This window comes from Excalfactoria chinensis, chromosome 1 (genome assembly GCF_039878825.1).
Source record: "Excalfactoria chinensis isolate bCotChi1 chromosome 1, bCotChi1.hap2, whole genome shotgun sequence".
Classification (NCBI taxonomy): domain Eukaryota; kingdom Metazoa; phylum Chordata; class Aves; order Galliformes; family Phasianidae; genus Excalfactoria; species Excalfactoria chinensis.
The window spans coordinates 73,144,308-73,157,976 of NC_092825.1; the positions used below are offsets into that span (position 1 = coordinate 73,144,308).

At 38.5% G+C, this 13,669-nt stretch overlaps 1 protein-coding gene across 1 annotated transcript in view; it reads left to right on the forward strand.

Moving 5' to 3' along the window:
* The first annotated feature begins 13,030 nt into the window (after positions 1 to 13,030).
* LOC140261832 (antigen WC1.1-like) overlaps positions 13,031 to 13,669 on the forward strand; it is a 29,975-nt gene continuing 29,336 nt past the window's right edge. Inside the window, exon 1 of the mRNA XM_072355684.1 lies at positions 13,031 to 13,085. The gene's annotated coding sequence lies outside the window, so the exon portion shown is untranslated. The remainder of the gene's footprint in view (positions 13,086 to 13,669) is intronic.

Genomic DNA, 13,669 nt, shown 5'->3' on the forward strand with positions numbered 1-13,669 from the left:
AAGACAAGCTAGCCTGCTCTTTCCAGTTTAGATCGAATCAATTAAATCGAAGTCACCGTAGCTACAAAATAATAGAAACATGAAAGAGTAGATTATAGCCCTGAAATAGCATCATTAAAGAGCTGAGATGTTAATCTGTTTGAATGTGATTCTTATGATGGATAGTTTCCTAAGTTTCCTCCTTTGTTTTGCAAAAGATGATTGATTGCCTGTGGATCTTCCTGTGATCACTGAATTAGTAATCAGCATCTGTGTTCCCCCCCAAAAAAAAGATGCTTTATCAAATTCTCTAAAAGTGTATCATAAGGGATAACAAGAAAAAGTTTTTTCTCAGTGTCAGACTTTTCTGAAAAATGGATTGAAATGTTACTATTTCGTGTTTTGCTGTGGAGAACGAGCTCCTCAGATTCAGACCCACTGAATCATCAAAAGTTTCTAGAAACCAGAACATCTCCATCAAGTGTCTCTTCACGACAGTGTGTCCTCTAATACTTTTCTACACGGGGATTCCTTTGGCTTTAGAAGTGAATTGCAATTTCCTTGACAAATCACATACTTGTAAGTCTGAAACAACAGATAATTTTTTTTCACTAGAAATGGAATTATATAAACTTTTTCAGGTGGAGTGAAAATTTGGATTTCATATGTGGCTTGTGTCTTCTGTTGTGATTCACATTGGACTGACTCCATTCTCATGTGTAATATCTGGTTGGTGTTGCCTCACAGTCAATCTGTTTGAAGAAATTTCTGTGTATTTAATTGGAGTTTGCACTGAAATGTGATTTATATTTTTTTTTACACTTAAATCCAGATAAGAAATTTTAAAATCCAGATTAAAAAAATATTTTTCTTGTTGTTTATCTTCTTACAACATAAACTGGTTTTACGGGTACGAGTAGTGGCTTGCAGGTTGGTTTTGTACAATGTTTAACATAGGTAGTGAGAAATCAGGACTGTGTCAATAACACCATTGTTAGCAAAGCATCCGCAAATCACAGTTTTTTATAGCTTAGCACCATGGATTTTTATAGCATTAGCACACTTTCCGACATTTGATCTATCTTCCCTCCTCCCTGTGCTGTCCATTTGCCAGCCTCAGGCAGAGAACTCCTCATATACCCAAGAACAGAAACAAGCAAGACGTATGAGTATATTTAACCCATAAAACAGATATTTTGTCCTTCTCCAGGCTGAGTTATCAGTGATGTAGCTACTCAACAGGACATCCTGAACAGGCTTTATGACATCAGTTGCCTTTCTTCTCACTTGCCCCCCTAATGAATAAACAAGCTAGCCATGTTACTTAATAAACATAACATTTGAAAGAGATTCCTGTGTTGTTTTTCAAACTCAAAACTCTTCCCTCCAAGGCTTTCTTTTTACTGTGTTATGTAAAAATATTATCTGTACATCAATATGCATCTTGGAACCTAAGAGGGCAAGTAGATAGAATCACTGGAAGGCAAGTTTCTAGAAGACTACCTTCTAGTCTACTTTCTAGTCTACCTTTCTTTCTGTAACTAACCAGTTAACCTAACTGCCATACTAATAACACCTATTTAAAATGTGTTTCATAAATAGTTTATTAAATCCTTCTTGCTTTTTGACAAATGATTAAATGAGATTGAAATGCATTTGTACAAGAGGAAAAAATACATTTGCTAGTAGGAACAAAGTAGTTACCAAACTCAATGATTCTTTCAAGTCATGCATTTTATCTAATAGTAGGTGTTTTTCTCTCTTATCTAAGGCTGGTTTATAAGCTAGAAGTTGATTTCATTTCCTTCATCTTGAACTTACCAATTTGCAAGCTGAAGGAAGTTTGAAATTCATCTTATCAGATGCTTCTGAAATGTCCCAGCTATTCCATGCACACCTATATTACTTAGGGGTACTGACAGCTGTATACAGTAAATAAAACTGTAAACAAGATAAGTTCACAGCTCATCCTATTGTAACACTATCTTAATTAGATTATATAAATCATGTATATATAAATCATATAAATCACCGGTGGCGCACGGTGGAAGAACTGCCGCTTGCAACTCTGGGGGCCCGGGTTCGAATCCCCCCTGTGGCGCAAGTGGCAGAACTGCCGCACTGCTACACAGAGGGCTTGAATCCCGGGAGTTGGACTCGATGATCTCTATGGTCCCTTCCAACTCGCACGATACTATGATACTATGATACTATGATGTAGTGTTGCAGTTATTTTCATTAAGAATCCAAAAAAGAAATCCAAGGTATTCTGAGAAACTGCTGCAGTGTAGTTATAGGAAAGGAATGCTAGCACTTGGAACAAAGTTCTCTTCCATGAAGGAGACTTTTCTGTATTCCAACCCCTACAATTCTGTGATTCTGTGATTCTGTGATTTCTGTAAGGTGCTAGTTTAATTAGAAATCTTTCTTTTGGCCTAAGGAGTAGAATCACAGAATTGTAGGGGTTGGAAGGGACCTCTAGAGATCATCAAGTTCAACCTCCCTGCCAAAGCAGACTCCCTACAGCAGGCTGCACATGTAGGTGTCCAAATGGGTCTTGAATATCTCCAGAGAAGGAGAATCCACAACCCCCCTGGGTAGCCTGTTCCAGTGCTCTGTCACCCTTGCTGTGGAGAAGTTCCTTTGCTTATTGTTGCAGAGCTTCCTATGCTCCAGCTTATGGATGTTTCCCCTTGCGCTGTCCCCACAGACTGCTAAAAAGAGGTTGGCCATGTCCCTTTGACTCCCACACTTAAGATATTTATAAATTTTAATAAGATCCCCTCTTGGTCTTCTCTCAAGGCTGAACAGACCCAGGTTGCTCAGCCTTTCGTCATAGGGGAGATGCTCCAGGTCCTTTATCATCTTTGTGGCCCTCTACTGGACTCTTCCCAGGAGATCCCTGACTTCTCTGTACTGGCAAGTCCAGAAATGGATACAGCAAATTCCTCATAAACTACCATATGATATGATTTTGGTTCCCTGAAGAAGTGGTATACATCTGCAACATTATGACTATATTTTAACAAAGTCTATGATAAGCCTCAAAATTCCTTTGTAGAAGACAGAATGAATATTTTTGGTGTTATACTACGTGGATCTCTGGACTGTTGGATACTGATGATGCAGAAAAGCACTGAACAAAATTATTAAGGAGTGATAGTCATAACTTCAATTCTGTGGTAATATCCATACAGTGTATTAAACTAGAATGTAGATCCTCGATAAAATATACAATCTTTCATAACGACAAAAAAGAAGAAGAAAAGAAAAAGAAATAATCAGAGTCATTCTGAAAAAAAAAGGACAACCACCTTCATTTGTTTTCTAATTCAGTCTGACCTCCTTTCCAAGTAATGAAACAGTAATTTGATTGTAATAAATAGCTCAGGCTAAGAAATGCAAAGATGTTCAGTGAAACTGACAGATCACTACAGATCCTTCTCTCATTTGCATGCCCATAAACACAGCTGGAGTGTTCATAATTGAAATGTCGGAAAATATGAAACCCTGTCAACAGCAATTGGTACAGCTCCTTCCTTGCATGCCTTCCTGAAACAGACACTATGTGTACACACCAGCAAGTACTTGCATGTGTACACACCAACACCCATCTTACATGATGGTTCTTTGTACCTCTGCCAGTGCATGTAAAAATGGAAGGCAAAGTTTCAACATTAACATGGATAGCTATTTTTATCAAAATATATATCTTATGAAAATGCATATTTTCTTCATTTGACACTTTGTTTTCTTTCATTTTCATGTGGCTTAATTTGTGGATCCTTGTTTTACTGTTTATCTAGGTAAATTCACATGTTCTCTTTGGATTCATCTCCTGGCTTTTTCCTTATGGAGGAAAACATCTTAACATAGTACTTTTCCTGTGTGAAGGGGAGTTAAAATGGTTATATGCTTAGTTCTTAATTATTTTCCTCTATTCTATGAAGCAGAGCTCCTTTCTGTTTTTGTCATCTTGAATACTATACTAAGCTTAGAGAGAAAAAATTTAATTTCAGTTATCATAGAATCATGGAATGGCTTAGGTTGGAAGGGCCCTCAAAGACCATCAAGCTCCATCCCCCATGTTGCAAGCAGGGCTGCCAGCCTCCACATTTAATGCTAGACCAGGCTGTTCAGGGCCTCATCCAACCTGGCCTTGAACAGCTCCAGGGACAGGGCATCCATTACCTCTCTGGGCAGCCTTTTCCAGCACCTCACCACTCTCTTGGTAAAGAACTTATATTCAAGTTGTTGCAAAGTTTTATGTTGAATGAATCTAAATTACACTATGGGCAGTTCATAGTGATGGCATATAAAGCATTTAAAGCATATAAAGCTTAGGAGCAGTTCACATCAGCTCCTCCAGGAACACAAGAAATTTCTGATAAAAGCTTTAGTCAAATAATGCAGATTGTTGCAGCATAGACACGGTAAGTCTACAAGTCATTCTAACATTCATATTGATTTCTGAACTACTACTTAAGGGACAGAAAAGGAGATCTGAGTAGAAATGAGATCTTTCCTTCTAAAAACTTAAACATAACTTGGCTTCCTGACCACTTGTGTGTGTGAAAAGTTGCCCTGAAGGTATGTATTTTGCCAAAACGATTGTCTGCAGAAATCACATCTGTAGGACTTCTACATTTAAACTTCTGCATTCATACATATGTGCTCAGCTTCAAAAACAGAAGTGACAGACATCATATTTAATGGTATAGGAGGAATTAGCTACCAATTCTTTTCCAGCACGGTTTGAACAAAGCCTAAGAAGATCACACTGCATAAGAGTAAGGCATGAAATAACTTACACACTCTAAAGGAAAGGAGGAAAGCTGAGAAAGAAAATAAACAAGACACATAATAAGTGCAGGATGGAGATAGCAAAAGGGTCAGAGCAAAACAGATTATTGTATGGCTGATTATGAGTACAAGAGATGAGAAATCAAAAGGGAAAGTGTTAATTAAAAAAAAAAAAAAAAAAAAAAAAAAAGCTTCAGCTTTTTTCAGTGCTCTGTATTATCTCTGCTCATCATCTGATTATGTGCTTCTTCCCTCGTGTCAGAGGTAACCACACATTTCAGCTCCTGGACAGACAGGATTGTCAAAGTCTTTGTTGTCTGACACTTTCCATCCAAACAGACACGGGAGAATTAGGGCACTTTTTATTTGTAGCTCATGTCACTTCTCAGTAGATTGGTTCTGTTATGGCAAAGTCGGGTCATCTTCTGGAAGTGTAGCAGCAAAGGTAACATGTTCATGAATGTCCCAAATGCTTGAATAACAATATAGCCTTCCTTATGAAACGCGAAAGCAAGAGAATGGCATTGAATGATAGAAAAGTTTTAGACACCTATGGATTTTCTCTGCTTACCTGAAAGCAAATAAATAAATAAATAAATAATAAAAAATTAAGAAAAGATTAAAGGCTGTAATTCTGAGTCAATCACAGGTATTTCTTTGTTCAGGATTTTTAGCAGTCTTTGAGTCACACCATAAACAAGGCAAAATTTTATATGTTCTTGTGCTCATTGAACACAATTCTCAACAGTTAAGTGGATGACTTGAAGCCCCACACTCACTTTTTAATGTATGCAGTATTTTAATTTATAAGTGAATGCATAACAATCTCAAATTGTTTTGAAAATCCTTTGTACAGTTATCATATAACTGCTTAATTACTTGCTTTTAATAATTTCTTACTGTAACTGCTATTATAATTTCACCCCATGTTTATTTATTATTTCAAACAATTTGAAGATAATTTCCTAATTCAGTAATTTCCTAACTCAATTAAATTATTTAATTTTAAATTTGAAATTTGTAGGGAAAACTTACATGAGTGATAAAATAAAAGCAATCCTGTGATTTTTTTGTCAAGTAACACTGTTATGAATTAAACTTTTCAGAGTTTAATATTCAAATGTACAGGTGGTATTCGTGTGGATTTATTATGAATTTGTACAAGTTTGCATGAGAGCAGAGAATGAGGATTTGAAAATAAGAGGATGACTACGACTGCTTTTATCTACTGTAGCTCATCTCTACTAATGGGTTAATAGAACCAACTAAGAACTGTGCTTGCACTCTGATTACACCAATAGCTCAGAGACAGCAGGATTTCAGATATTGCAGATAGCTACACATTTAGGAGAAGGCTACAGTTCTATCATTCTCATGTTTAGTAAGAGAGAAATGTGATTCTCTTCCCTTTCCTTATCTGCTATCTTGAATGCTTCTTCATGGGAGACAACCACAATTTAATGTCTTCTTCAGCATGATATTATGAAGAAAAATAACATGCTCAGAGTTTTCTTAACCTCGGGATATTTACTAAGTGTGGAGTGAGTTGACCAAGGAGTAGGTTCTCTTCATTCACTTGGTAGGGATCCTTCATAGTATAATACTAACTGGAAATAACAGAGAACATATTTACCATTAAGTATCTTGAGTGAGGAGAATGGAGTCCTTGTTTCCAGACCCTTTTCTACCCATGGATGACTAATTTTAAATGAAACATTTGCTGGCCAAGAATCCAGTAGAAACTGGGAGAAAAGCAAAACAAAACAAAACACCACAACATGTGAAATTCTACAGGTAGAGATTTAAATTTCTTCCTGGGAGTGTGATGTCATATTCATCTTTGAGTTACGCACTCTTGGCCTACATTTTTCAACAGAACAATCGTAGGTGTCCTCTGTTCTTATATAGGCTACTGCTCCCACTGATCAGTGGTGATCCTGTCACATTGTGTTACCAAATCAGTTTCTTACAAGAGCATTGGATATTGATTTTAGATAGTTCTGCTATATCCCAGGGTGTAAGATATTCAGTTCATCATAGACTGTCCAGCTGCCATTTACAAAACACATACACAGATAAAAATTTGCTGGCACAGCTTGAAGTAATTTATTTCCTGTTCTTTCTGGGTGTAAGATGGAATTCTACAGAAAGGTGATATATCGGTTGACCATTGAATGAGATAAATTATACAAATAGGACATGCAAACATCTGTTGGCTGTAATTTGCATCTTTGCGATTACACACACACCTATAATCAGATCAGTCTTCTAATGAGTGAGGAGAGATAGAAAATAGTCTTGTATTTTTGAGGCTTCTCCAGTGTTATGGACTCATTAACTTAAAAGCAGCACTATGATACTGATTTTTATTTGTTTAATGTCTATATACTTAAAATACATACGTGAAAGATAGTAAATAAAGTAAGAGAATGTGTTGAAAATATATGTAGTCATAATATAGATATAGTATGTAACATAAAAATATAATAACCACAGAGTTTGCATGGTGATTACTTCCACAAGGGCAAATATATACATCAATTTCTGCATCTTGACATCTTTCTGTTTTTTGTTTGTTTGTTTGTTAGTTTTTTAACCTGAATTGGACTTCATGAAACTTATTTTGTCCCGTAAAATAGATAAATATATCCCTCTAGGTTATGATTCACATACAGCAACAAATATAGCTGAGGTAAAAAAGTAGTTCATAACAGAGATGGAAATGAAAAAAAATAAAAAATAAAAAATTAACTGTTACGTTAGTATAAGCTAGTAACTACAAAGAAAAAAATTGTAAGGGGTTCATAAAATATTTATTAAATCTAGTGAAAACATGAATTATAATTCCAAGACACAGTGGAGCTGCACACAATATTCAAGATGAGGCTGCACCAACACTAAATTTAGCAGGAGAATAATCTCTTTTGAGCAGCTGGGTCTTCTATGTTTAATGTACCCCAAAATGTGGTTTGCCCTCCTGGATACCAAGACATACTGCTGTCTCCTGCTTGGCCTGCTGTCACCAGCACCCCCAGGTCCCTAACTGTACTTGTGACTGGTATTTACATGTATTTGTAACATCTGGTATTTACCCTTGTTGCACTTCATGCAGCTTCTGATTGCTCAGCTCTCTGATCCATGTAGATAGGCCTTTCATCCCTCCTGAAAGTCAACAGCACCTCCCTGTTTACTACCATCATTGAAGCTGCTAAGGATGCATTCAACTCCAGCATCCAGAACTGGAAAAACATTTGTTTTGTTTTTGTCTGTGTGCGCATGCGTGCATGTTCCTGTTTTAATTTTTAATACACTTATCTATTTTTGTCAATTAACCCATGCCACAGCATATTTTAACAACAATTTTTCCTTTTCCTTCTAAATACCTCCCACAGAATTGTAGGGGTTGGAAGGGACCTCTAGAGATCATCGAGTCCAACCCCCTTGCCAAAGCAGGCTCCCTACACCACGTCGCACAGGTAGGCGTCCAGGCGGGTCTTGAATATCTCCAGAGAAGGAGACTCCACCACCTCCCTGGGCAGCCTGTTCCAGTGCTCCGTCACCCTCACTGTAAAGAAGTTCTTGCGCACATTCGTGCAGAACTTCCTATGCTGAAGTTTCAGCCCATTTCCCCTAGTCCTGTCCCCACGCACTACTGAAAAGAGACCAGCCTCGCCACTATGGCTCCCACACTTCAGGTATTTATAAACCTGGATCAAGTCCCCTCTCAGCCTTCTTTTCTCAAGGCTAAACAGACCCAGTTCCCTAAGTCTCTCCTCATAGGGGAGATGCTCCAGGCCCTTCACCATCTTTGTGGCCCTCCGCTGGACTCTTTCCAAGAGATCCCTGTCTTTTTTGTACTGGGGAGCCCAGAACTGGACACAGTATTCCAGATGAGGCCTCACCAGGGCAGAGTAGAGGGGGAGGATCACCTCCCTTGACCTGCTGGCTACGCTCTTTTTAATGCACCCCAGAATGCCATTGGCCTTTTTGGCTACAAGGGCACACTGCTGGCTCATGGCCAACCTGTTGTCCACCAGGACGCCCAGGTCCCTCTCAGCAGAGCTCCTCTCCAGCAGGTCTTCCCCCAACCTGTACTGGTGTATGCAATTATTTTTACCTAGATGCAAGACTCTACACTTGCTTTTGTTAAACCTCCCTTTATCCATGTGTGAGTTGTGAAGACAGCTTTGCTTCCAGCACTACAGGGAGTGATGATTTCACACTTCTACCTCATAGAAGACTGTTTCAAATGAACAGGAACATGAAAGAATAAGTGTTTAACTTGATCCCCTGCACAGCCAGCATCAGCAGCCCCATATTAGTGTCTCTACTGCTCTTCTACATATGTTTGGCAAATAAGGTACACGCAGAAATATGTGCATAAACTTTCTGGACAAGTTAAAGATTTGGTCTTACTATGGTGAATAATTTGGAGGAGATTCACAGCATTCACTTGAAGATTTTGGCACATGATCTGTGCAGCTCACCAAAAATGGAGGCTTACACACATATCAGTGCTGTCAACATTTCAACCCTTTCGAACAAACAGGAAGGACAGAAAGCATAATCTTAGAGGAAGATTTCTTTTTATATTACTTTCAAGACTGCTGGCTTCTGTGGTGGTGGTTGGTCGTGTTAATGTTCTTTCCTGTTCTTTCTTCACATTAAGGAAGACATCTGTCTGAACAGCACCTTCAAGAGATTGAGAGTATTTTATGTAAATTTCCTGATTTTCTGAAACAAGTATATTGTAACATCTTATAGTTACCTGAAGTAGCAGTATGTATTGGTTTTATCTGAGATAAAGCTAAATTTCTTCATAGTAGATGATGTGGTACTGGGTTTTGGGTTTAGAATGAGAAGAATGTAGGTAACACAGTTTTAGTTCTTGTTGAGCAGTGCTTACACTAGGTGAAGAACTTTAAACATCTTGTACTGCTTTCCTAGGAAAGACTGGAGTTCACAAGAAAATGAGAGGGGACAGAACCAAGACAACTGACCCAAACTGGTCCAAGGAATATTCCATGCCATATGGCACCAAGACCTGCTGCTTCAAAACTGGCTGGGCAGTGGGTAGCAATCAATTACATTGTGCATCACTCATTCTGTATGCTTTTATGAGTTTTACCTTTTCCAGTTTTTTTACCTAATCTGGGACCCGAAGGGTTGAGATAAGAACAGATATGATCAGAACATGTTAAAACAAAGTTATTAGATACATCAGAGTATTTTAATAGTTGATCACAATGTTGAATACCTATTCCTAGAGTTGTGTTTGTTCCCAGAATTGTGCTTTGTTGCACCTTCCTTGCCACATAGGCTCTCTGCTGTGCTGTATATCATCTCTGGGTTCTAGGTTAAATTTATCACTTTGTTGTACTCTTTAACACTGACTTATGATACGACAAAATTACTGGCCAGGAGTCTGATCTGACATATGTACTTGGAATTGCTGTTATCTCCATACTTTTGGGACATCTTTTCTCCTTGGGGGTTACAAACTATGGTCAGAGAGACAGTTCTTCATCCTCTCTTTCTCCTTCACCTTCTTCTTCTCTTCCAAGTTCCTGAGAATTTTGAATATCCTTGTGATGTTCAAACCAGCATGTTCCTATTAATTATATTTGAAATATTTGAAAGAAAAATGCTGTCACTTTCGCAGTCCTGAAGAGGTACAAATCACTGCAGGCTGCTGGGGCCTGGCCCAGGCCTTCCAAGCCCTGTTCAATACTATTCAGCAGACTCAGGGGGAAGAGAAGGTCTCTGGACACAATGATAATGCAGCAGGCCCTGTGGCTGCTCCAACTCCTGCAACAGGCCCTGTGGCTGAACCAGAGAATAAACTTATGCTGTTATCAGTTGCTCTTACAAACAAGACAAAACAATGGCTGTGAAAGCCAGCTTGTTTAGTTAGTAAAGAAACTCCAACTGGAAAGGGGAAGGAGGAAGAAGAAGATGCAGAAAACTACAGCAAGTAAGGATATAACAAGAACAGGAAGAGGAGAGGAAGAGGTAGGTAATGTAAAAGCGGCAGTAACCATCTTAGCCCCTAACCCTAGAGAGAGCTATAAGATATATGAAAAGATTTCAGCTTATACTTGAGCATTTCCAAAAATGAAAAAAAACAATTTTGTCAGATCTCCATATTTTTTAAAAATGTGCTTTCCCTGCTTTTAGAGACACAGTCTTGTTAGAAAAATTCTAACTGCTATTCCTTCAAAAGAATTTGGGTTCAGCAGAGAGCAGCAGAGTTTATGACTTGCTTTTGGAGGTTTTGGAAAAAGACATTAGTAAGGATTCACAAAAGCAAATAACTCCAGATAACACTGTTTTAGATGTTGCCATCGTCAGTTTGAGATACAGAGATTAACTCTTCTCAAAGCCAAAGCTCAGGTTTAACTTAACCACAGGATACAATTAGTTTCTGTGAAACTGAAAATCTCTCCAGCACAACCTGAGTAAGGAAGAAGGGGGTTTCCTTCCTAACTGCTCATTTTCCTTCACATGCCTCCAGCTTTACTTTAGTGTTGAGTATATTAGCCCATTCTCTTAGGAAACATCTATCTTTTGTTTAACGACACCAACAGCTCAAAGACACACAGACTGTTAGAGCCCAAAATCCAGATTTGTAGCAGCCTGTGTTAACTGAGAACCACAAGATATGTGTTTATGTGTGTTTATCTTTCTCATCCACTTTCACAGATGCGTGAAGCCAAATTTCTAAAGATCTGGAGGTTTTTATTATTTTGTATGGCCTTCTGAACAAGAACATCTGTACTCCAATTCAATCCATTTAATAGCACAATAGGACATATATATAAGCTGGGTTACTTTTTGTTTGTCTAGTTGGTTAGTTCTTTGCCTGTAAGTCTGGTTATCTGGAAATTTACCAGAAGCTCTTACTGGTAAGCCTGTCTGGTAAGAAAAGAGTACAGTGGCTTTTTCTGAATGCTGCAGAGCAGCAATTGCCGCAGTTAGGACAGTAGCCCCTCCATCTGCCTACCTTTCACCTGATGAAGAGGCCGAGGGAGGTGAATATCAAAGGTACAGCATCAGCAGCTCCAGGATGACAGTCACTGAAATTCTGCCTGGCTTGTCTGGATGGAGAATGACAAATTAGTGACAAGTTGCTATGCTTTCTCAATTTCAGTCTGAAAACTCTGTACCTCTGGAGTCAGAAGTGTAGACAACAGTTCTAGAGAGATCTAGCTCCCACCATTTCAGGAGAACATCGCATCATCATATGGTAGAAGGTATAAAAATAATCAGATGAGCTGTTTACATCCTAGTTACATTGTAGCAAGCAGTATATATTTCAGTTCTAAATTTTAAGGTGCAGCAACCAAAACATTGGCATAAAATTCACATAAATAGAACTGGGTTCAGAGGTGTTATAGCTATATATTAACACTGCAAGCAGAAATCTTGAGATAGGAAAGAATTCTGTGGGACATGTGCTGGCTCAAGGCTCTGCTCAGATACTTAATTTCTGACATAAATGGCCCTGCATGTGAAGTTGCAACTTGTGCCTATGTGTGCAAAGGGAAAAACAGTAACCAGAAATCAGGAAATGAAAGAAAGAAGAGGTAGGTGCTGAGAGGCAGCATGGAAAAGCCTCCCAGGAGTACGTAAGGCCTGTAGATTAGCAGTCTGGAGAATCCACAAGAACAGATAAATCCAGAATATTTGGAGTCTGACAGATTAGTTGAGACCACTCAGCACACAATTGTCCAGAAAGCATCCCTAGAGCTGCCAATAGGAGCCCTTGAAAGAAAGAATGGAATTTATTTGCATCATTATTCTTACACATGTTATGATCATGATAATAGCAGAGCTATTGTTTCTCAACATAACTGGCTCAACTCAACTCTGTCAAATGGCTTAAGGTCCTCCAGAGTTTGCTTTCCTGAAATGAGATAATCTGTCTGATTGTGCCAATAAGAAAACAACAAAATGTCTCATTAAGTAGTCTGTTCATGTTTGGTTATTTGCTTGACTGAAATATGAAAATATTATATAGAGAAAAATATGCCATATCCAGATCCAGTGAGAATATATCCTCAAAGTCTTTCATAAAACATTACTATGTATATGTAATGGAAATGCTATTTAACAGCTTGAAACAGTTATTGAGCACCTGATAGGAAGAAAGAGGAGCTCAGGTGGATGCACTGCATCTGAGTGACTGAAAGGAGTGGAGCCAGGATCCACCCCTTTGCAGACCTCATTTAAGAGTTGGCAGTGAAAACAAGGGTGTCTTGCTGGAGGTCCCAGTGTACCTGAGGCTTTCTGGAGTTAAACAGGTGAGTTTATTTGCTTTTTGTTTTGTTTTCCATTATGGCTGTTGCTTTTGAGGAAACCCATGCTTGTAGAAGCTTGGGATCTTGGTTCTCTGCTGTCATTGGTATGCTTTCAGTTGTATTACACTTGGTGAATCAGGCAGGCATGATAGCAGTGTATGTATTTAGGACTGATGTTCTTAAAAGGTCAGTGTGTTGGCTGGTCATTAGGACCCTGTAATACCACAAAGGAGGAACTTCTGGGTGAAACCCTGAAATTCCTGGATTCCCTGAAGTTGGGTGCCACATGGATTATTGGAAAGTGAAGACCTATAAGAGACAATGGTGTTGTTCTTAAATCTTCAATCAAGGCGGCAGGATTTTGGAATAAACTAGAGCAAATTTTCTTAAGAACTGAGGAAAGAATTGTAGTGAAGTACTTTGTGGTATGCCTGCCACTACTAACTATTAGTGTATAACATTTCTCTGAAGAAGGATTGAAAAATGAAAATGAGCTTTTAAAATCCCCTGTGAGACAACTGGAAAATAAACTTGCACTACTGAGGAGGTGAACTGCCTCATCTTTGATGCACTGGAACAGGCTGCCC